Source organism: Ptychodera flava, chromosome 17 (genome assembly GCF_041260155.1).
Source record: "Ptychodera flava strain L36383 chromosome 17, AS_Pfla_20210202, whole genome shotgun sequence".
NCBI lineage: Eukaryota > Metazoa > Hemichordata > Enteropneusta > Ptychoderidae > Ptychodera > Ptychodera flava.
Window position 1 is genome coordinate 7,991,665 of NC_091944.1, and position 25,836 is coordinate 8,017,500.

General features: G+C 38.6%; 1 protein-coding gene and 1 long non-coding RNA gene across 5 annotated transcripts in view; both read left to right on the top strand.

Annotated features, from left to right (window-relative positions):
- Nucleotides 1-25,836, top strand: part of LOC139115306 (prolactin-releasing peptide receptor-like) — a 78,202-nt gene that overhangs the window by 4,173 nt on the left and 48,193 nt on the right. The window lies entirely within an intron of this gene.
- LOC139115300 (uncharacterized) lies at nt 5,003-15,776 on the top strand. 3 transcript variants are annotated; one of them, XR_011548093.1, is made up of 4 exons: nt 5,003-5,427; nt 6,132-6,209; nt 9,263-9,375; nt 13,640-15,776. It is a non-coding gene; the product is annotated as an uncharacterized lncRNA (long non-coding RNA). The 3 variants fall into 3 exon arrangements; XR_011548092.1 differs by lacking the exon at nt 6,132-6,209; XR_011548091.1 differs by lacking the exon at nt 6,132-6,209 and having other exon boundaries at nt 9,269-9,375.

A 25,836-nucleotide genomic window follows, 5' to 3' on the forward strand; every position in this document is an offset into this window, starting at 1 on the left:
ATAGTAAAGAATGACAGTGGAATGAGCTACAAAATCACTATAAGTTTAAGTTGCAGGTAGAATAAGTCAAGCAAGCTTGTCGAAGAGAATGTTGCATCGGACATTAGAGGTATCGAAGATAACATCTGACAAGTGTGTCACGGGTGTCGATCGACTAGATGGCTTTCAATTCTACTGGTGGACTCAGAAGGAAAAAAATCAAAGAAAAATTAGTCAGAGGAAAGCATTAACGAAATCAAGAAAATCAGTGTATGTCTCATTGTACTTGTCCGTGCACAGTCCTCCACCAAGGGACCGTGGTCCGCGTAAGCTCATTTTTAACCACAGGCTTTGTTTCTGTATATGGTTTTACTGTTGGACAAAAACACCGTAATGCTACGCTAAAATTATAGAATTGATTTCCTTCCCAGAGAACTTTTTCATATTATGATACGCAGATCGATGGGAAATAGTTTAATGTTAGGTATTCTTAGAAGTCGGCTGTCCTTTGTTTGATATTATGATTAGCAACTGCACCCTTCGTTCATTTGCATCTAAATGAAGCCGTCTTGGCTTTGGATTTGCACATATGCATGTGAAATGAGATTTCAACCTGTCGTTTTCACGGGTTGAAGCGATGTTGTAATCACCGTCCCTCCACCCACCTAGGTGGAGGGACGGTGTTGTAATTAATGGTTCATTGTGTATGCACAAGGGGCAGATGAAAGTCCCCGGGGTGGGAGGTTTTTTGTGCAACGGTTTACCTTATTTGATTTTATTAATTTGACTGTGATATTTCAAATAAAGCTTTCGAATCCAAACTGTCTGACTGTGTTTCCAACGTCCTTATCTCCTCTTCAACCAGTGCACATACCACTCTAATTGCTGCGCAAACATTGCCAACTTGTATCAGCGTATCAGCGGATTGGCTTATTAATTACGTCAACACCACATTCGTCCCACATGTGTAGGGCGGCTGTGGTGTGACTCAATCACTTAATCCGCTGATACCGACAACGGATTAGCAAGTTGGCAATGTTTTCGGAGCAATTACAATGGTGTATACACACGTTGGAGAGGAGATAAGGACTTGTCGGGTAATATATAAAACAGTCAGACGGTGTGGAGTCGAAATCTTTATTTGAAATACCACAGTCAAAATTAATAAAAGTAATTTTATAATTTTGACTGTGGTAAAATTAATAAAAGTATTTTATTAATTTTGACTGTGGTATTTCAAATAAAGATTTCGATGATCAAGAAAGCAGTCAGATGGTTTGGAGTTGAACTTATTTGAAATATCACAGTCAAAATTAATAAAATAAAATAAGGTAAACCGTTGCACAAATAAACCCCCCTCCCTACCCCAGGGGACTGATTTCTTTCGCCTATGGTGTATGGTGCGAGTACTATCAGTGTCAAAGAGGTGAAACGATAATGGTGGTGACATTTCGGGCATTCTCCAAAACAGTCGGTTTTCACTGAAAAAACAGCCTTTAATTTTAGGAGCGGTGAAGATCGCCCAGGTCCCCTGCTTCAAGCCATCGTTCACTGAGCACTGTTGATCGCCACGATTTAGCTCCGCACCGAAAACTGACGCATCAGCAATACAGTATTTGCATCAAAGCACGTGTTTGCATGACTTTGCGGTCCCATGGCACGCGCCGATAGCATTTTTGTCAAAGGATCAACAAAACATAGCTAAACTTCTGTAAGGCGAAACTAGATTCTAACGCCTCCCCTTGATGATAAACATATAAATGAACAATATCTGATTGGTAAGACAAGAGACGTTACATGACCGCAAAATCTTCTCAACAGTCAAAGACTAATTCTCAGAAGCAGTTGTCACTAGTCTCTAACGGTCCCATCCTACGGGTGAGAAGTTACGCAATTTGTGTGATTTGTTAATTTCATTGCCACTCCATTTTGTGGGGTGACGGCGGTTATTCGGGTAAAATTCCATAGCCTGGGATCCCCCAGGCCGAAGAAACTGACCAGACCCATAGTGACAGTTGAAAGAACGCTAAATTTTCAGGTACAGGTAGTCAACGGAGCTGTTCATCGAAAAGGGGCAGGGGAATCGTTTTATTTTTTTAATGGCAGTGGATATTTTAAGGGCAGTGAAACAATATTTTAACTGGATGTGTGGCAGATTTTGTTTGTTTGCTGGGTGGGTAAATCACATGATTGGCGTTTGGAACGGGTTATTAACGACTGGCGAGACGAAAATGCTCGTAAACTTGTACAGAACAAGAACATTTACGATATACAGCGGAAACGCAGTCAGATGTGTCCCTCGGTAGCTACATGTAAAGAGTACACCAACAACCGCACACTATCCAAAATACAGTCAAAATGTAATAAAGTTGAGGAGAGCTGATGTACATCGACTTTCATCTGTTTATATTACCAATAAAATCATTATGAAGTATGAAGCTTTTTATATTTTGTTCTTCCCCCGAAGTGTATAGAAAATATACCGTATGGCGACATGTCTGAACTTTTCGTATTGTTTTCCCAGGCATAGCATTCCAATTGCAAAGAGTTAGCGAGTATATAGAGATGGAGCGTTTTACAAGATGGTCTATACCAGACTGCCTGATTAAGTAAAAAAATCCTGCATGAGAGATTTAGAATTGACGGACGTCCGAATTCTACTTGTCCAGTTTATTATGAATCATTGTACGACGTAAGCGATCAAGACTTCCAAAGAATTCTATAGACAGGCACGTTTTATAACAACTTTATAATCTTATAATCCGCGGACAACTAAGATCATAATATTTAGCAAAATGCTCTCGTTTCGATTTGTTAGGGTTGCCATCGCAAATGTCGCTCATTTATATGACAAATATGTGCAGTCAGCAGACGACACTCTCTTGTGAGTTCAACTTTGTTAAAATTGATGTGACTTGCGACGAAAATTGATTAATTGACACATAACTATAGGAGAGCTGCATTACATTTTGTACCGGTGTGTTTTCGAATATTGCCAATACACTCTCATTAACATTCACCAGGGGCATCAACGACATCAAAAATCGGCTCGGGGGTGAGTCAAGGTTGTTTAGCGACATTGCTTAGCAACGCAGAAACTTATTCTTGGAAACAGGACGGGAGCATAAGTCAGGGCCGGATTGAGCACAGTACCTATGGAAACCGGTGGTTATTTCTTACAAAATATGTGATTCGACTGCGTACTTCTTCTTTTGGCCTTGGACTTTCGCCGCCTTGCCCCAAACGTCAATCAGCAAACAAATCATAAGATAGTTCAGTCACATTAATCTGTACATTTTGATGCATAAATCTTTTGTGATTTATTGTTATCTGACTACCTAACTCATACACCGGTACCTCCAAGCTCCATCAAATCCCACATCAAGTTGTGGTGAACACCGAGCTCAGTTCCGCATGTGAAATCGCGACCGTGACCCGATGATGATGATGAATTGCATAAAAAAGTGCTTATATTTCGCTTTTCCCGTCATAGGGGGGGGGGGGGTGCCTACAGGTTGATAGTTATTATACCAGGCTGATTCCAAAGCTTATTTAGAAATTGAAACAGATACGATATCCACTAAAAACCGTGTTTTATACAACTGATTCGTTATCTTTTCGCCTAGACCTTGTTGTGACATCCTTACTTCTGGAGCAACCTGGTTGAGCGCGACCGAACTACAATATTTCTTCAATGTCTCAAAACATATTGCACCACGTTGGCGCATTGGACACGTCCTTGTATTTTCGTCAGAAACTAAATACAGTAGGTTTGGATATGACATCGGTTACAAATGATGGAATATTAAAGATTAAAATACTTTTATCGATCGACAAAAAAAAAGAAAGAAAGAGAGGGTATGTGTGAATCAAAGTCGGGAGACACGATACTTTCCACGAATTAATCAACAGTGAGCAACGACCATGAATATTTTATTCAACTTTTAAAATTAGTTATCGACTTTCTTTGACACCCCCGTTTTTTTGGTTAGGAAATACGTCTTCAGTCGTTTTGGTACCTCTTAGTATGACTGACACACGATTGCAGGCCTTACCCAAAGTTTTAATTAGGCCTAATTGCTGCTAGTTTTTACTATTTTGAAAAAGACCTCGCCAAATATCCGGTTCAGCCAGGTGCAGCCAACGAACAATTCACTTTTAAAGGGGTCCTTACTAATGATAAGGTATATAGTGTGAACTGACTAATTTTCAGTCGAGAGGGTAATTAATTCATAATTTGCCCTCCCACTAAAACTTTTTCGACCTACCCTGCCGCACTCAAACCCACTCCCCACTTATTTTTGCCCGTTTCCCCTCCCTACTGTGAATTTTTGAAGCTGCCCTGTGGCGAAAAAAAATTGCCAATTTCCCCTGCCCTGGAAAAAAATTCCCTCAAAATGTTGTCATTCCTTTTCCCCTGCAGACATGAAAAGTTATAAGTACTAGCCCTGTGTCCCAATCCCCAGAAAACACCATGACTCAACTTCCCCTGTCCCCGTTTTAAAGTAGCTCTCTCTCTCCTCGTTTTTCGCCAAGCTCTGTCCCCAGGACAATCAACCGATATCTGCCCTGCCCTACAAAACAAACACTAAAATTTGCTCCCCTGCCACTTAAAAACATGTTCCCTGCCTGAGCAAAATTAAAATTTCCTCTGCCCTCAAAAATCGCCTCGGAACAGCTTTTTTCGATGTTCCTGTTCTGTGCACGGGTTTGGCACGTCTGTGTGCGTAACACAGAATATTCATGAGGATAATATTGCGTAAATACAATACAAGCCGCAGTCTGATAGCACGGCAAAACTTGACCCTCTAGCCTGCTGCCCTTGAGTTTGTACATTTATCTGGTGTAAGACAAAGATGGGGCTAAGTTAGCAATATTATTGTCTAACGAGAGCGAAAAAAATAACATTTTCTTCAAGATTGAGTAAAAAATGATAGTTATCATCAAATTCTTCGCAGTTCGTTTCGTGAATATTTGAAAACCTAAGGAGCCGTAAGCCATATTGGTCAAGGTCAATCAGAAGACCCAGTGTGGTGTTGCGTGGCGTCGCGTACACGTACCGCCAACAATGATCAAAATCTCCAGTCGTTCATCTTTTAGCGTTTACTGACATGTCCCGCCCGTGTTTAGGAATGTCTACAGTCTACCTTGAAATCCTGGACCATCTCGACGACTACGCTGTACGTTTTATTAATACTAGTACAACTGGAGAGTCCAATCGTGTCGATGTCATGAACTTAGTTACGTTTAGAGCTACTACCAGAAGCTCAACGGTTCGACAAGCAGCAAGTTTATTCTCCGTTCAATCGGGACGAAACTCGACAACCCATTTTAGCAATTTGGACGGAAGAGGGCAGCTCTTTTCGCACAAGCGAAAGGTCGACCCCTCGATCGCTGCTGAAGCCTGCATCAGCTGGACGGAGGTCGTGTACAGTATACCAGGTACAGGTATGTATAGTTAACTTGTCCTCTTTGTCTTATTTATTCTTAACCAGCCATATGTAACCAGCCCAAGTGTCTTTTCGTACATACGTCTACTCCTTCTCGTATAAACGTGTTCAGCAATGTCTTTATCTTGCAAAAATGTCTAACGTTTGTGTTGTTTAAATCATCGATATTGCTGATAAAATTTCAATAAACAATGAACATCTAATTCCCAGGCAACTTCATGCTAATGTAACCTTTTCGTGGCGAGGGACTGTACAGAAATTACGGGGGGGGGGGGGTGTTAGGGTTCTGGTGTTGGTGTTTCGAAAATATAGAATAATCACCCTTCAAAAGTGTTTTCAAGAAAAGATTGCCCCCAACTTTCATTTGTCTTTGTGTCACAGTCTTATTTGATGTTTATTAATAACTGACGTAAAATTTCTTATTTGACCTTTGAACTTTCAAAGAATACCCTAAACCTTTAGAAACATGTAATCACTTGGGTGAAAGTCCAATAGCATATTTGTTGTTCACATCTGCTTTCAAACGCTATTCTCACCATCCGGTACTATTCGAAAAACCAAATTTCGTGCACCAACATTCATGATTCACTAGTAACCAGCTCAGTCTAATTTAAGTACATTAATATCAATAATCAAGCATCTATAAATACACAGATGTGGCTAGTTCTGTATTGAAAATAAGATTTAATGGTTTCCTCATAGATACAATGTGAAGTGAATCACCGTCCCTCCACCCACCGGTCTGGAAACAGCTCCTGTTTGCTCCGAGCCGCGTTGCTGGTAAATATATCAATTACAAAAAATCTCTGAATCTCTGACACCTTAAATGTGACAAGTACGTGAATTTGCATTAAAAATATGCTAATTTTATCCAAAATGACCAGAATGCATGGCGATATTCACTACAGCGATTTTGCTGGATAAACTTGTCGAGACCAAAATATTTTGTAACATAAACATTTTGATATTGAGGTGGGAGCCTCAAGGTTCTTTCACATTTTTATACATAAAAATTCATTTCTTTTCAAAGCTGTCGCGTACTCTTTTGGCCTCCAAAATAGAGCTTGCAAGGAATGATGCTAGACAACTGTATGCGACAGTATCCCTTAGTTACACAGCGGAGCTATATCGGCCGCTAGGTTTGAGTAATGTTAGAATGAAAATCGATTCTAGAAAATAAACTTTTAGGAAGACTTACACCTCGCAATTCCCCATTTTCAAAAATAGGTAATATTACTAAGGACATAGAAATACAATGTCTAAGTTGAAAACATTCAGCGCTCTGCATTATACATTAGACTACTCTGTGCACTTTATGTGAAGATTTCAGTGCAGGTATGCACAGTATCCTCAGTGTTTGCATGTTTGGGCAAATATTTAATCACAGCACAATCTTTACCTTGTGCAAAATTGCACATACACCAAAATTACTGTATTTTCACAAACTTACTTCAGCTCTGAAGGATGTTGGCTTTTACTGCAGTAGGAAACCATACATTTGTGAAACATATGATGAGTAAATTCAAATTTTAACAGTCATTTTGATTTTGGTAATATTCCTAAGGAACAGAACATGCAACGTCACAGGTGAAAACATTCACCTCTGTCAGTGTTCAATCTGGGATGTCAAAACAGGGGGTCACTGTAAACCCCTACTCCTGTCCCAAGGGGACCATTTTAGAAATTCGGGGGACATCAACACACATGTAAAACCCTTGAATCTTCTGTGGAAATTACTATATTCTGTCAACGTGGGATTTAAAGGGACATAAGCTGTAACTTGTTGCAAGTTTTTCAGTGTTCTGCTTCTGTATATCAACTACTGTGTCTGATCCTAAAAAGTTTGTCATGCTGAAATTTCAAGTATTCTTTTTGTCAACACAGCTTGTATGTGTGTAGTGATCATTGTTTATTGTTTACAAATGAATTCTAGTCCAGGCTTGAATGCAATTTTCAACAATACCGTAATTTCGTAGATTATACTCATTTAGGTTGTGTTGACATGCTAAATACTTGGCATTAAATTACGAATTAGGGATTCAATGCAGAAAGTGTAGGAAAACCACAAAACAAAAGTTCTGAAAAAATAGCCAAAAGATACAGCTTATGGAGCTTTAAATAAAGTATATATCAACTCTTAAACATACTGTTAACTTGTATGTATTTGGAAATTAATGATCATTGGTTCTGACCTAAGGGTTTTACATAGCGCTGTTTCTCTGGAAAATCAGATATGTCCGACCTAAAATATTGCTGTTCAAAAGATCATAGCTGGCCCTACATGGATGCTTGCCTTGTAGTGTTCAACCTTTGTATGGGTGGTAGACATTGCAGACGCTTCAATTTGAGGGCATGCCCCATCACCTTTGTCTAAAACAGGGGTGCATCAACTACTGGCATTAAAAATCCAAGTCGCAACTAGCCTATCGCCATTATGCACAGTCTATTTTGTCTTGTTTACATTCATTAGCCATGTCACATGCACACAGCTCTACACTACATCAGTCCTTTCTACCCAGCTTCTTACACACCACCTTATACACTCTCACAAACTTATTTCAACTTGAAAGTTAACCCTTTTCCTGCCAGACAGTATTAAGACTATTACTTCCCAATCAGCCAAGTCAGTAAAACGCGGTATTGAGCCCAAACATGGCGTTTTTTCACCTGCTTGGCTTGGCCTGTTATAGCATCTTTAGTCCAAAAAATCAAGCTTACAATATTTATGTTTTCTACAGCCTTCAAATGTACAATATTATGTTAAAATACACCATATGGAATATGTTGTGTTTCATTAATTTTAACCATCTTGACCTGATGGTGAAATATGGACTTGGCAGGAAAAGGGTTAGCGCATAAAATAATGCTTAAAGATACTGCTATTGGGGCTTTAAAAGGCCGTGAGCTGCAACACTGTGAAATTTGTCCAACCTCAAAGTACCTTCAATTTCTTCAGATATTCATTGCAATCTACAAATTGAACGATATATAGTCATTAACTGTGCCTCAACAGCATTTGGTTGTGGCAGAATAGACAAGAAATTGAGCACATCTTTGTTAATTTTAAATTTCCCGCAATTTTCAAAATCTTGCCATAATTAATAGGTGAAAACAAGAATTTTCCTCTAAGTGGAGTGAATCCCTTTCCCTTCCTTTCAGTGGGTTGCACCATGTTGTATTTGTAAAGATTTAAATGTGTACATCCACCATTTACGCTGTTTATCATGTAGTTGCATGTAGGCAGCCATATTGGGTGCGGCACCCATTTATTATTTGTCTTACAAGAATCTCCTCATGCAGTCCAACTCTGTGGATAATTATACTAGAGTAAACATCTCTGAGTTGTAGAAATTTGCTATGAACTGATTTTAATCTAAATATAAAAATCATAAAAATAATGTCAAAAGTTGCAACTCATCTGCCTTAAAGTAAACATGAGAATAATTCTGATCTTACCTAAACATGGTATGTCATTTTATTTTGCATCACTTCATTAATGATTTCTAACTTTCTAAATTAATGCAATTCTGTATCAAATGAAATATGGTCTTATTTTCAACATGAACATTTTGTATTATTGTATAACCATGGATGTAAAAAGAGTCAATCTTTCATCCATGCTTAGTGCAGTGGGAATCCGATGATGTCAAGCCTTTGTAGGCCATGGGAATGCTATTGTCTGATTCAAATGTGAATACCAATTGATATTCAGATTAATATGATTATTCATTGTCATTATTGTCACATGAAATATGATGATTCATCATCTGTGTTTCAGATATTTTGATTTTTCACAGTAAGATTTTTAACTCTTTTATTTATATCCTTGCAAGTTGCAGGCCCCTTGGAGATGTTTATTAGGCACTGAAAAAGTAGGGAAAGGGTAGTGTCTCAAGGAAAGACAGAGTTACACAAAAAGCATGCCAACAACAGGAGAATAAGAGAGGTATGTACTACAAAGTCTGCACTGATAATTTTTTAGTCTAAACCAGTGAACTTTGAAGGACAAGGTAACCAAAGCACCAGTGTTGGTGAATTATAGTACATGTACATGGTAGAACCATCATGACACAAGTAAAATCAATTTTACTTAGTTCAGCTTTGATATTTGGTTATACATTTGCAGAGCACCTAACAGCTTTAAGCGACAAAATCTGCCTTTTTAGCTCCGCTGTCAGAGACGCGGAGCTTATCCGATAGACTGATTGTCTGTCGTCGTCCGTCCGTCAACAATGGTCTTCTTCTCTGAAACCGCAAGTCAGATTTCTTTGAAATTTGGTATGGAGGTTCATAGGAGTGACCTCACTCAAGTTTGTTCAAATTGTGGTGAAATTTGCATAATTGTATTTTTGGGGCAATTTTTCCTGTTTTTGGTCAAGAAATCTTCTTCTCTGAAACTTCAAGTCAGATTAATTTGAAACTTGGTATAGAGGTTCCTGGAGGTAACCCCAGTCAAGGTTGTTCAAATTGTGGTGAAATTTCCATAATTGTATTTTTGGGGCAATTTTTCCTGTTTTTGGTAAAAAGTCATCTTCTCTGAAACCGATCGTCGGATTGCTTTGAAATTTGATGTGCAGTTTACTTAGGGTAACTTAGCTTTGCAATTTGTTATACAGGTTCCTACCGATGAACTTAATGGTATTTATTGAAATTATGATGAAATCTGCAATTTTGTTATTTATGGGTAATTTTTGCCATTTTTGGTCGAAAAATGTATTTCTCAAAAAGTACTGGTCTGATAGCTTTGAAATTCGATATGCAGGTTCCTACAGAATAACTAAATTTGATATTTTGACATTATGATGAAATCTGCAATTTTGTATATTTTGGGGCAATTTTTGCTATTTCTGTTAAAAAAATTTGTTTCTCAAAAACTGCAAGTGGATAGCTTTGATATTTGGTATACAGGTTCCAAGGGATTATTGTAATATGTGATATACTAAAATTATGGTGAAATCTGCAATTTTTATTTTAGGGGACAATCATTGCCATTTTTGGTCAGAAAATTTTATTCTCTAAAAACTACTCGTCAGATAGCTTTAGTGGACGTGTTCTTGGAATGATCCGATGTAAAAATTCAAATTATGATGAAATCTTCAATTGTATATTTTGCAGATATTTTAGCCTCTTTTTTCTGGCCATTGAAATGAGCTATCAAAGATTTCCACCTTCTTCACCAACATGTGTCAAAAATAGTTATTCTCTACATAAACACAGCGGAGCTATATCGGCCGCTAGGTCGCTTGTTAACCTTCCCTTGAAGATACAGATGTAATCGATAGTTATGCAGCTTATTCAATGTCAAATTTTGAGATCACAATGAAATGTGTAAACCCTGCAAATTATTTTGGAGAAACATACAGATAAAGTATCGCCCAAAGCTTCGCTTTTTTAGCCTCATTATCGTTTCCGTATCGTTTCCGCATCGCCCAACCCCAAATCCAACATCGCTCACTCGGTTGTTTGGTATCGTTTCCGTATCGTTTCACTAGCGCATCGCCTCATTCACGGAACTCAAAGACATCGGATATGAGATATCGGGCATGAAAAGTCGATGTCATTTCGTCAAAAGTCATCGAAAATTGAGAATATAGACAAGATTTTATCTAGTTGAAGGTAAATGATCGGTTAATAATCATGAATTTGAACGTCTTGGACGATGTGGGTACGTGATTTAGAGTGATTGGCGCGGCGTGACATATGTAGGCCAACTCAGATTTATACCGTATGCGCATGGTGCGATAGTTTGCCTAAAATTAATTTTATTTGTGATGGATAATTGGTTGCGGAGGTAACTCTATAGTATGAATTGCGTAGCAATTATTGAAACACTTGGAAGTTCCCGCTATCAGAGTGTTATCAATGTGTTGTGACTAAAGGTCACGGACTTCCTCTACATCATAATTTATTCACGTCAATCGGGTTTAAAGGTCACTGTGTAAAGCGTTAGGAGAATTCATGGCGGCATCACTATATGTGTTAACCTAGTATATGATACACTGCAGTTATTATTTTAGCAATTGTCCTTACTTTGTACGGCCAGTTTTTCTTGTGCGCTTTCAAGGACGTACATGTATTTAAGCTTAAAATACTAATTTCAGTCATTTAAAATGGTAATCCGCACACAGTACCACACATTTCTGGGTTTCTAGTCAGTGGAAAAGTTGTCCCACGTCACTTTTTGACACTTGTCTCATCGGGCAACCCGTACTGGTGTTTCAGTTGCAGTGTCCAAACGCGACTTTCACTTGCAACCGTTAATGTCTGTCCCTGGTAGAGTGCTATCTTGTTACAAAAAATGTTCGCAAATAAAACGGTATACAAACTTCATATCAAATAAAAGCAATTCGTAAAAGAAGCGCATTATAATCACAATATGTTTCAACTTTGTTCCCATTTTTGTGTGTTGAAGCAACATTTCATGAATGGATAATGTTGGACATATGGGGTTGGACACATGTATTTGATCTTTCATTTTGTATACCTTTACTCTCAAAACATGGGCAATGCCAGGCGGCGAAATTTCCGAAGGCGGCAACTTTGCTGTGGCATTTTTGAGTGAATAATATGCCGTGGCCAATTGGGACCATGAAATTGACTTGATACGATGCAGTGGCGATGTTTAGGCTGATACGATGCGGAAGCAATGCAAGGCTGATACAGAGGCGGTAATGAAACGATATAGAAAATAAACAAACTGAGGCGACAGCAATGTCGGAAACGATACAGAGGCGATCTGAGGCGAAGTTTTATGCCATACTTTATCTGTAGTGTTGAAACAACTAAAGGGGCTCTTAGATTGAGTTCAAAACACAAATGTACATAACATAACATACAATAATAGCATAGTCAAACTCAGGATGAGCTTTTAACACTTTTAACAGCTTTTAACTGGCCAAATATTGTTGAAGGAATCCATGAAGTGTATTTATGAACCTTGCCAGGGAACACAACTTTGAAACAATATCACAAGACACACTCATGTCCAAGAGTTTGTTGCAAATTTAATATTGAAAGATGAAACAAGCTTATGCTCTGATAACATGTTCCAGATTACACGATGTGCTAAAAACCATAGTTTTATCTTTTATTAACATTATACGAAACTGTTTTTGGAACAACCAACTGTGTGCAAGAAAACTCTTGCCTTATTTCACAAATGTAACTTAATATACATTTTTCATAAAAACATTTTGCATAGTCAAAACAGCTTCAGTGTTGCACCCGCTGGGAACAAGGATATAGTTTTGAACTAGTATTTACTTAGTGGCTGAACTGACAGTTATTGAACAGTATTCAACAACAGCCAGTCCATGCTTCAAGTATCTCTATTATACTTCAAACTTTTCTGTATGGCTGTCTATATAATTTCTTGAAAATTATATAAAATGTATATAACACGATTGGAACTAATTTGGGATAATTGGATTTTCATATTTTTCAAATTTCTCAAATATGTTAGGTGCCCTATAGTTGAATGTTGCAATATTACCAAATACTCATAAAAACAAGTGCATAACATAAAAAGAAAAGTAGATGAGGTTACATTTGTAGATGAAATCGACATTACTTCATCCAATTATCCCAAATTAGTTCCCATTGTGTTATATGTACTCTAAATAATGCATGATATTGAAAAATCATTTGAAATGGTTATTGACAATGAGTCTCCTTCAAAGCATTTTTTCAAAATTTTTATTTTTAGTAGTCTACAGTTTTCTCTACACATGTGAGCTATGCCTGGCTTGACTAGGGAATCTCTGTTGGTACAAATCAGAATGAATCATGGGATATTTGTAGTATGGGTTGGGGTCTTTGCATAGTTAGCACTATTAGATATACAGAGTCAACAATTTTGTCACAATAATTGTACAAATGTACTAATGGGTTCAAATAAAATTTAACAAAGCAAGACTACTTTAGTTGAGGGTTATGTAAATTGACAGTTCCATTCTGATGTGCTCAAAGGTCTTTGGACAAGGATGCCAATGTTAAAATGATACATGAATTTCCCTATGTTCCTAAGCATAGGTGGAATGGAAGGCAACATAATATGTTCAAATCAGTAATAAGTCATGATACCAGAGTTGATCTTAAAATATCAAATGTACCATATTGTTAGTTATGGCAGTGACTGTAAGTATTATGCATCATTTATCTCACTCTTTGCATTATTTTAAATAACCATCATTTATCATTTCTACCTACAGATTTTAAAGAGGAGAAGTGCAGTGATCAATGCAGATGAGAAGGGTTTCTGGAATGATGTAACTGCAGACCTGATGTCTGATGAGGAGGTCCCACCAGATGGAAGGATAATTGCCTCCAGGCCTTCTTGGCGATCTGACAAAACTAAACGTTTTGATAGGATAGACACACTCAATCAGCGAATGCTTAATGACTCTAATTCAAGACACTACATACTGCAGAGGAAGTATGGCAGAGCCAGTGAGAGACCACCTGATAAAAACAGTTCAGTGACAATTGTGTGAGACAGAACAGTGATGCATAGCTTTTCTGAGTAATTATCCATCATCCCTCTGTTGGTCAACAACTGATTTGTTCTCAATTTTAATTGCTTTACTTGAAAAGTAGTACACAGAGCTGGTGTTGTAAGTTCAGTGAAATATAAAGTCATTAGCTGGCACAGGTCAGTTACACCAAGAAAGTTTAGTATAACCAAGGCATAACTTACAAATACTTCACAAGTACATCTTTGAAGTACTGCTGAAATTTGTCACTTTGACGTATCTGGATTTGTGCCCTCAAGAATTTATCAAGGTGCAGTTACAGTGTTTAAACATGCTGAAACAAATGTGAGCCACACCGTGTTACTGATGGTATTTTTCTATTTCTTGTCCAAAAATTTCTCTGAAATTGCTTGTCAGATTGCTTTGAAATTTTAAATGCAGGTCTCTTAGGATAATATAATTGAAGCAGTAATCAGTTTGTCCTGAGATATGCAATATTGTGTTTTTCAGAGCAATTTTTCCTACTTTTTTAGATTTTGATGAACTGAACAAAAGCTACAATTTAACAGTGCACATACATGTATGTGATAAGTAGAGTTAATTAAACATACACTACAAAAAAATTCACCCCTGAGACAGTTCCTGCACAGGCCCTGATACAAACTGTGTTACAGGTCTGTGTCAGCAAATACAGAAGGAGTTCTATCAGGGGCTGATGCACATGTCTGTATCAAGTACTGTAAACACATGGCTGTATTTCTACCAATTACAGCACCTGTACACAGTGCTGTGAACACTGATCTCTAACAGGGTCTGAAATTTTTCAGTGTTCAAACAATAACATTTCTTTCTGCTTCAATCATCAAAATTTGCCAATTTTTACAACAAATTTACACCCTGAAATCCATCCAAATTTTCAGGCCCTGTAGCTGACACACCACTGTACGCACACCGGTGGTTCAGTGCTGCAATTATAGGTCTTGATACAGTCAGAATTTACAGCATTGTATACAATCCTGTACCACCATGAATCAGAATTTACACAACCCTAAAATTTGACAGTTTTTACTGGTCTTGCAAAAAAGGTTATTTCTCTGGGCCTGTTACAGGTAATGATTATCCTCTGTTACAGGCATGTGTCTGCCTTTTCTTGCTGTGTAGATAGCTTGAGTGCTTCATATTCAATCAAGAAACTCTTGAAATGATTTTTTATTCCTATATTTAAAGGTACACATAGTTGATCTTGTAATTTGGTGAATTACACAGTCATTAGCTGACACATCTCAATTGACACAAACTTACTGTACAAAACTTAGGAATACTACACATGTATATCTTTTAACGTATGCCAAAATTTACAGCATACTGTAAAGAGCATTAATTTTCACCAGGATTTAATTTCACTATTTTGCTGTTTGGGACACATGATTCACTGTGTTTTATTTTCACAGATCAGGCCGTGAAACAATGAATTCTATTATAATTTAAAATTGTCATATGGGTTTAATTGAGCTGATTTTTAGTTGCTTGTTGTATTTTGGGTTATTTTCCTGTTTTTGTTTAAAATAATTTCTCTGAAACAGGTCAACAGATTGCTTCAAAATTTTGTATACAGGTCAATAGGGATGATAATGGTAAGATATCAAATTGTTCTGATGAACCATATTTCTCCCTGTTAGGCTCAGGCATATTTAAAAGTGACTGCATTAATTGATATTAGAGTTATCAAGGCTATGGAAATTCTTTTTTTACAGTATTGAAGATAACTTTGAATGTGTCTCAGGAAAATTGTTCTGAATGTTTTTGTCTGTATTTTTTATTTATTTTACTAACATTTACACATTCGTTTGGAATAAAGAAGAATCATTTACAGTGATCTTGGATTTGTGTATCTAAATTGCAGTATAGTTTTCAGATGCAATCTGTACTCTATTTTGCTGTAGAAAGCATCATTACATTGGTGTCTTCACTTGTAAAAAGAATACTCATTGCGTATACACACACACACACACACACACACACACACACACACACATATATATATATATATATATATATATATATATATATATATATATATATATATATATATATATGTGTATGTGATGCCTGTATGAGTAGAAATACATGAGTCAAAAGCTACAAAGCATTACTGTTATTTGAGGACCCACCCCCACACCCAGGTCCCCCGAAGCCAGTGTTGGATAATTATGTAAAAATTGGTGAATAATAAGTATGGATATATGCGGCAACTGTCCCTTCCATTATTATGTAATCAATCAAGCCAAAAGTACTGGTCCCTTGATTCTCTATAAATTAGAGAATCCAGTAGTATCCTGAAATACATATAAATGGATAACACGTGAATCCAGCAGAATCCTGCAATGGATTAAGCAATGGATTCTGTCCGTATCCGACAGAATCCATTGACCACCAGAATCCACTGGCATACATAATGTATATTTTAGTATTCTGGTGGATTCTTGAAGTATCCAGAACAATATACAGAAGAATCCTCAATGGATTTCTCACTTTTGGCACAGTGTACCGGTTAGATAAGTAGCCCCTAATTGACTAATCTGTTGATGACACCAGTTAGTGTTTGACAAGCCTGCAGCTACTGTTCCCAGGCCCTGGGACGGCTAACCAACCAGATCAACACAAACCAAACCCATGGTAAAATAGTAAAGTAAACAAAATTGTGTCACAGATCATGAGTTTGGTTCTATTACCCTCTCACCGTCCCCTCTAAAGATGCCCAAATTAACGCAATTCAACTATAGACAGTAGAGGGAGCCCACTCTACTGTTTATGATAACAAATCGCGGTTTAGTAGTTGTTAGAACATCTATCATGTGATAAAGATTTCAGGAGCCATCGACGTCGTGGCCATTTCATAGCTAGTTTCGTTTGTCGGACCACGCGGATGTTCACTTTCCTGTCTCAAGGCTGAAATTTATGCATGTGCGTCAATGGACAAACGTATTCACTTTATTGCCAAATTGGGCGTTAAAAACCCAGCGTACTCAGTTTGTACTGACCCAATATTACTGTTGAACGCTACATGATTGTATCACAAAATACGATTGAAATTCAAAATCGTCGAAGTAAATAAGAAAATAACGCCACCGATATAAAATAGAAAGGTCAATCAAGTGCATGGCGGTAGAAGAGACTGCTTCAAAGGATGGTCACCCATTAATTAGAGTATTATTTTGAGGTCCCGACATCGACTAATTCTTCATCAGGTATTTCTATGCCGTAAATCACAAATTAAAACATATTGAATATGGGAATCATGTAAAAAATCAACAAGGTCGCAGTTACAAGCTACCTGTGAAAGGTCGCGATCGACTACTATCGATGGAGGAAGCGTGTCGCCCTTGAACAGAAATAATTATATTACTTTTGTGAAAGGCATGTAAAAAATTAAGAGAAAATAGCTTCAGGTCATAAGGACCTGCACCAAGCCAAAGCTTCAGGTCCTTACAGAAAACTGCCGGTCCTCAATAAATGCAGTTGTTAACGACCATTAAAGTCAACTTCTCCACCGATACTATGCTTTTGAATGTTGTAATATTTAATTTTTCATATCCTTTTATCAATAGAGTCAGTAAGTATTCACTCCAAAGGACTATTTTTCACATAGATTGCAGAATAGTGTAAATGATGATCATGAAATATTCATCTACATGATCAGGAATCTGAAAAAGATCACAGCCCTCATCTTCCTCAAGGTCATGCGCACACATTTATCAATGTTTTCCATCACCGGGGGAGGGGGGGAGACAACGGGACTAACAGGAGAATTTGACATTTTTCCTAGCCATGTCAAATCCCCTACTCTCGGACTATAAAATGATGTCAAACACCAGGGGCCGGGGAATACAGGCTCATGCACTGGCATGGCTACATGTGGCTGATGATAGCGAGAAATTTTTTCTATCGTAACTTTCTATGGGGAATGGTGTTCTCTACATTGCTGTGTACAATAGCGCTGTTCACGGTTACACGTTTGTTCCTAAATATAGCTGTACGCGCGCGACATCGGACACACAGCTTGAAATGCGGACAAATTTATCAATGTTGCACACATGGCCGTTTTTGCAGGTTGTACTCTGAGTCCTGAATATGCCTTTTATTATTCATTGTTACACTAGCAGTCGCCTACTAAGATTTGTTTTCGTCGATTTTGCATGCGCAATTTCAATTTCTAAAAATGCGGACAAATATTAATTTTGCATATTAATAAGAACAGTGACGTAAAGTTATTAAAATGACTCTGAAAAGTTTGACAGACCTCGATACTGCTGAAAACCATCGACACAATCAGTTAATGATACCGTAAAATCTTAAAAGACGTAATTTTTGCGACATTTAGGCCTACAGTCCATGATGACGCTGAGTTTTGCCTGCCTGTCGTAAAACGGTATACATCGAAACAATTTGAAGCCCTACTCTCGGCCTCTGAGAGTATACACGACAGACAGTGCAACTCGACAAAACTGTTAATGATAAGGTCGCTCTGTTTTATAAAATGCACACTTGTTATCACGATATGTCGTGGTAAGAGTCGGCCTTGTGAACTTTGGTTAAAAACCAACAAGCGAGCAAGATGTTCTAGCGGTCCACAAACAAACGCAGCGAAACTTGAACTTGACTGTCGACTGCAGGTAGTGCAATTGGGCTGTCGTGTAACATCTAGTCCTTGTTCAAAACTTGAGGTAAACAAATACCTCCATGTTCAAAACCAAATATGTTTAGTCAACAGCACTGTTCTCGTAGTAGGTTTTTGTCTTAAACTCTTCTGTGAACCGTTTATGTTTTTAACGCTTCAATGAAAAATCAAAGCAAAGAAAATAGAGTCAGTTTGATAAAACGAAGGGCTGTATTATGTACATTTGTGTACATGTAAATTCCGAACACTTAAAGTGTGGAACTATTGAAGTAGTACTGGGTGTTGTTATCATATGACACAGATATGCTAACATTACCAGGGTTACACTCTCTAGACGAGTATTATTATAATATTGTGTCACATTGTTGCACCAAAATCAATCCATTCCATCATTGCTAGAATCTGCATGCACGGACGTAATTCATACTGATCTGAATGTAATCAGTTGCACCGTGCTATGCGCGTCGATCGGAGGGGTTAGACTTTTGTAAATGTAAAAAGTCGCAAGACAAAAAATTACTATGTTGCGACATTGTCAACTCCCACCACCCCCGGTCTGGTGTACCATAGAGATCAAATTCCCCACTACCAGGACACGAAGTGCGATCAATATCCCCTGTTGCCCCGCACTCCCACGGTGGAAAACATTGATAGGTGCATGACATTCAAGTCTGAATCGCATGATTCAGAGTCAGTCATCATCTGCATCTGATACAGGTCTTGACGGAGAAATTTCATCATTTATTCCAAATTTCAGTCGGTCATAAGGACCGACATGTTGCCAAAAACCTTCGGCCCGACGAGAAATCTGTCGGTCTCGGACCGTCGGACCGACGTTAATTTCGCACACTGCTTATAACTGAATGCGTCATTCTAAAATCGTGAGGTTCGAGTCTTGTACAAGTAAAGAAATACGTGAACTTCAGTCAAACAGTTGAATATCGCGTTTTCTGATATGTTGAATCGAGCATTCGTCGTTCTTCGGTGGCGACTGGCCGTTGAACTACTATAATAACGATGATAGACAACCCAGCAGCACGCTGTTTGTCCGCGTGATTGAGTTTATAAACAGGAAAAAGCAGTTGGTGATTCGAAAAAAGCACTTTCGTGGTTGTTTAAGTTTTTTCAAGTTCATGGAAATAATTCTATTATTTTCTATTTTGGTTTCTTTAAATTTATTGCATAAGTGTATAATTACCTTATTCAATATCGTTTTCAAGCTATACTGACATGAATTTGTGCTGTGAAATATCGCATACTTTTCAATCGAGATTTACTTCGACCCTGGACTTCGACTCATTTCATAAGCAGTCCGCCAATGACAAATTATGTCTGCTCTATATAACTGTTCGTGATAGAGGGACCGTGGTCTGCTCTATAAGAGCGCCGGTACAAATTGAAAAACAAATGCTAGGTCAACATTGTGTTTACATTGTAAATCACAGCATCATTCTAATGTAATATAGCAAAACTTTACGTGCGTTACCCGTATCACGTTCCCTCTTTACCCGCATAGAATTTACATAACAATAAGCTTTTCCAAACCGGGCAGAGCAGACACCGGTGCGATATTTTGTCGCTTTAAAAGTTCGAACTATTGGCATATTATTTCTAATTTCTACTGAGAGGCATGTTGCTCGCTCAACTGTCGAAACAAAAAGACGTCGCAACCATTCTCACAAAAAAGGCAGAAAACTTTTGGTGACGTACAGGAACGTAATGTTCATTGCATGCTTTAAACCGTACAGTATAAAGCGGGAACAGTTTTGATTGCCAGACTGCACTGGGCATATGCAGACATAAAAGTCATCTGACATTTTTATCGTCAGTCGCAATTAGTTCGGAGCGGATCGATTTTGAATGTCGGACTTCATTAGGTGCAGACGAACATGTAAAGTGTTATCAGAAAAAGACGTAATTTTTGGATTTTCGAAGTAGGCCAAGTTTGATTGAGACGGGGTCAGTTTGAATGTCAGACTATACTTTGCATAGAGACCACGTCAATTCGAGAAAAAACGCAAAAAACCTGTTTTGTTACTTCGACGCGACGGTATTTGATAATTAAACGTGCATTAACCTAAACGCAGGCATATTTTATTACCTAGTGATAATGTCGATCGGGAATGACAATTGTTCAAAGAAAAGTTCCGAGAAAAATAAAATAAATAAATAAAATAAATCACGGAAAACTACCGATTTTGGAGCCTTCGTTTCGGCACGTCGCCAGAGCTAATGGCTTTACCAGGCAAAAAATGACGATGAGTCATTACTGAGATCGGACGTGTCCTAATTCATAATATAAGCTTGCCTACGTTCCCCAGATACATCGGACTAATGTTTATTGTTCACAAGTTGTGAGAAGTAATCTAATAAATGACTAGAACCGTCAAGCACCGCAAAGCGGCTAGTTCATCCTCCAACCACAACTATCGGTATTTTCGAGGTATAGCCTAAACTTACTTGTATAATTAGGGTTATCATACGAAGTTTGGAGGGTACCGACTGATGTTTCCGTATTTTGGCAAGTAGCGCAGCAACTTTATCGTGCCTTCAACAAACAGGTTTTGAATTGCTCTGAGCTCCGGTCAGAGGGTGGAGATTCCAAACCAAAGCAAGGTCATTCGAACGTAATGTAAAACAATCGACGAATACCCTGGCAACGTTTGCCGATAGGGTCCGAGGAGCGGTCGGCATATTTTTTCGCGTACAATCCGGGGGAGTTCAAAAGAGTTCGTGGGGGATGTCGCCCGATCGACTGTCAAATTGTATGACATCGCAACCATTTCCAAAATAAAACGACACTGAAACCCTTGGTGAGGTACGTGAACGTAATCTTTATTCACCGTGATTACGTTCAGATGCATTGAGGAAGGTGCATAAGCTTACAACGCGAAGTTTACCGAGTTTGACCATGGTTGACCGATGTGTAAAACACAATCACTGCATCAGAAAAAGATGTTCGTTTTTTTCGGCTCCAATTAGTCCGGAGTAGGTACAATTTTGGATGTCGGACTTGAGCAGATATGCTAAATATATTCAGAAACGGACATAATAATTTGGTGTTCTGCATCATAGGTTGGGATTCTGGGAACAGTTTTTGAATGTCAGACATTGTATTGACCGACATAATATACCAGAAAAAGTCGTGGTTTTTGGTAGTTTTTTCGACCCTAATTTCATTCAGAGCAGGATCGAAGAATTTTGAGTGTGGAACTTTGTTGCATGTCGACTCACATGTAAAATGTTAACAGAATTGGACGTATTTTGGGGTTTGAGGTCGTAATATTAAGTTGGATGGAGAACAGTTGTCTCTTATCGGGTATGGATAAGCTTAGACGTGAAACATACCGGTAAAACAGGTAGTTTTGGCCGCAATGCGTTTTGAGCGGAGACACTTCCGTATGTCGAAAACTGACTTATTGGACTAGGCTTCAACCACCGTCCCTCCTGGGTGGAGGGACGGTGCTTCAACAAACATTATTGTTACGGTTTATTGTTGACAGGTGGGAGTGATCATGGGTTTGGAGAAGCCCAACAACGTCACTATGTAAATTACGCAACGCTGTGTCATTCAAGGGGAATTATGCAAATAGGAATGCAAATGTGTCCACAATGTTTACAAAAGCTCCCGATTTGACCGGGATAGCCACGTGCATATGTTTTGAATTTTAAAAATCGTGTATTACACGGAAACAATTACTTATTATGAATGAGCGACACAGCTCAATGATGGCCTTGATTTCAAGGCGTATTCTCTGAGAATTTCGAAAATTTGACAGAAAAATGACCAATTTAGTATTTATCTACCTTAAGACATAAGATAAACGATGGCACGCGAACTGGCTCACAATGTTCATTTTTGTTAAAATCTAACACATTTCCGAGTATGTTATGATTTCAAACTTATCGTCCACTCAAAGGCTATATATTACACGGATTCAAAATTTATCATAAAACAAAAAATGACCAAAATCACTCAAGGAAGGTGGGTGTACCCCTTAAAACTACTTTTGTGCCCTTATCAGTTAGGATTCCTATCCAAATTTCTACGATGTGAAAATCGCATTGCGGAGACGGCTAATGTCACAATTATTTCAAATTTCATGAAAAAAGTACGTTCCGCCAGAAATGAACCGTCTACCTGGCAGTTTGTGTATTCACATAAATTAGTGTGATGGCAGGTTAGCCTATGACGTCGGACTGTCAAGTACGGTTTCTTTCAGTTGCCGGGAGGTGCTAACTGATCCTCGTTAATTGGGATTAGCTGATAAACAAAGCTTGTTCCAGATCGATTATTCTCTTTTGTTCACTCGCCAGTTCCTTTCCATGATGGGTAGACTGGGAACTACTCAGAGATTCGTAAATGTAGCGATTTTGTCGGGTGGTAATACGTGTTTTAACAAACGACCCGGTACTTCTTTACAGTGTAAATGTTTTGCCTGTTTTAGATTAGCCAAGATACGAAGCCCTCCTACTGATTCCGGCAGTACGTATGTAGTGTTCACTCAAAGGGGTTTGTTAGCGTATCGAGCCCGATACCGTTTTCATGTGCCGATATCTGATTAATCAACTCGACAACATATCCGATAGCCAAAAAATCTCCACTTACTCAAGTTTCACGTCCGTCGTTGTTTCTTTATCCGCACGTCAGTGTCTTTTGTACTGAACAATTTAATATCGTATCGCGCAGTTACCTCCATGATCATATTTAATTTTGCAGTCAGTGTTCGCATTTTCAAAGCTTGCTCTTCTTGAACGATTGACACAGTGACAATGCCATTTCCAAAATGTGAATGAGAGATCGACCAATGCAAAATAGATGACTCGGAGCAAAGCCAGCGCGAAAAGAACTGACAACGTCCGGTGCGGCAAGCTTATGATTAGCTGACCACAAGTAAAATTGACAGTTATGGCTACTTATTAAATTTGACCGCAGTTTGGGCTGTTTCACCTTTTGTGAATTGAAATATCTTCCGATGCCGTCATTGATGCAAGCGACGATGACGATGTCACGATCCCCATCCGATTTCCCCCGACGGTTGAATCGTGTCTATCCGAGTATGAATGATACCCTGTAGCTATGGGTAACCGACCATTGCCGAACAATGCCGAAGATCAACCGAGTAACGTTCCCGGAATGGCAAGGCTTGGTTATCACGGGTAAATGAAAAAGCTGGCGTTGAAAACGTTGTTTTCGTGCAGCTTTGTCGGACTAGGTCAGGTTCGTAGGCAAGCCATAGGGTTTTGAGCAAAGGCATTTTGCGGGGTTTTTTTCATAATTTGAGTCATGACGTCGCCATTGATGCAAAATTTCACACGATCTTGTAGTAGCTTAGCCCTGCGTACGATGCTGTGTGTTCCGCTACAGCTAACCGCCCCGCTCACCACAGCGGGGCGGTTAGCTGTAGCGGAACACACAGCATCGTACGCAGGGTAGTAGTAGCTCATCCCACAATTACGTGTCACACGTGCCCTTGAAGAAGCAGGAATCAGCAAGTCGAAAGAAACAATTGCAAGTTCTGCAGTTTAAGACTATATCTCGGGCGACTGAATGGCTATGTCGCTTTCGGTAAAGTTAATGGCACCGACCTTGGCAAAATGCAACTATATTCTATAGGACTATCAAAACAAAATAAAGAATCGGCAGTTCCGATTGCAAATATGTCTGCATGCTCCACCTCCTATGTTTATCTGAAACCGAGTAAATGGCCATACAGGGCAATCACCTCCTCCAAAAAGAGAACTACCGTAAACGCATGTCTTCATGCTTATCCGATTCATTTCCCAATCATAACGTCAACCCAACTTTGATGAATAGTCGAAAATCTGAAACAGGGATTTGTAAAAACTCCATGTTTACAAAAGACTTAACACAATTTTACAAAGTGTTGTGAATTACGAAATAAAGTTGCATTTAGAGAATTTAAATGGGTTGCTTCGGTTAGGTGTGTCGCTTTTATCTTGTTTGCTGTGCAATCAATGTGTTTAATATTGACAGCACAAGTAGGGAGAGAAATTTGGCGTCAGTTTTTCGAAAATTTTACATCCGAACGAAAAATGCCTTTGATACGAAACAACCGGATTGCTTCGGTTTAGAGATTTGTTGCGCTCATCCTTGTTTGTTGTGTAATCAATGTGTTTTTTTGTTGACAGAATTAGTAAAGAGATAAATTTTGCGTCAGTCCTGCAGTTTGGTTATGAGATTTTGTGCTGCGGACCAGTCTATATACCTAACTCATGCACATTTGTTGCGTACCTGGCATTTTCCCAGCATTTAAAATTGGATCTGTGGTGTGATCATCTGAAAGTTTTGTGTTTTGTGCGTGCCAACACTTGATAGCTAAGGCTAATCAGACACATATTTAATCACCTTCGACAGATCAAGCTGATGAGGCTGCACGTGTGGACAACGAACCATGTGGCCATACTGTATATTACGCTTGTCACTGATACTTGTCTTCGCATCGAAGCATAGACCCTCTAAAACACGTCTATGATCGAAGTAAATAATCACTCACATGATCATGAGTGACAGCTTTTTATTTTTATTTTTTTTTTGCATCAAAGCTGAACCGCGTCACGGCATTCCTTGCATAAATGCATATGAAATTAGCTGGTTACCGGTTGCCGCCTGGTAGCGTTGTTTGCTTTTTTGCTTTTTCACATTAATCCTGTTAGTCTGAAGTGATAAGTCGACTACATTTGTGGTCATAAAGCTTTCCCCCAGATTGAGCGCTCTATATAAGACTGCGCTCGATTCCCGATAGTTTCGAAACCGACGTTTGGTATGCAGTGTAAGATTTCTTTTACAGACTGCCTGACTGACAAACATTAAATGTTGTAATTTATGAAACGTGTGTGTTTCACGGCATATAGCCGTTCCGTTGGTTGAAGAATACTCGAAACGTAGGCCTACACACTGTCCCTCCACAAACTGGCCTACATCATGGATGTAAAAAATAGACATCCATGCCTAGATAAGCTCACTCTTTTAGCGAATATAGGCTACAGTAGAAGTCAGGTCTCGCTGCCACTCTCTACATTAATGCAGCGTGGAGGTAGCATGGAGGTAGCATACCTCCATTGATAATGCAATCATGAACCATGTCCTGTAAATCCCAGTAAAAATCACACGCGCAGATACGGATACCTAGCTTATGTTACACAACTGGTATCAGTGGTAAATGACGTTATGCTAGCAAGTACTGCGGTTTTACAAAAGTTTCGGCAGAATTTTGAGGTTGTGAACGGGTTACGA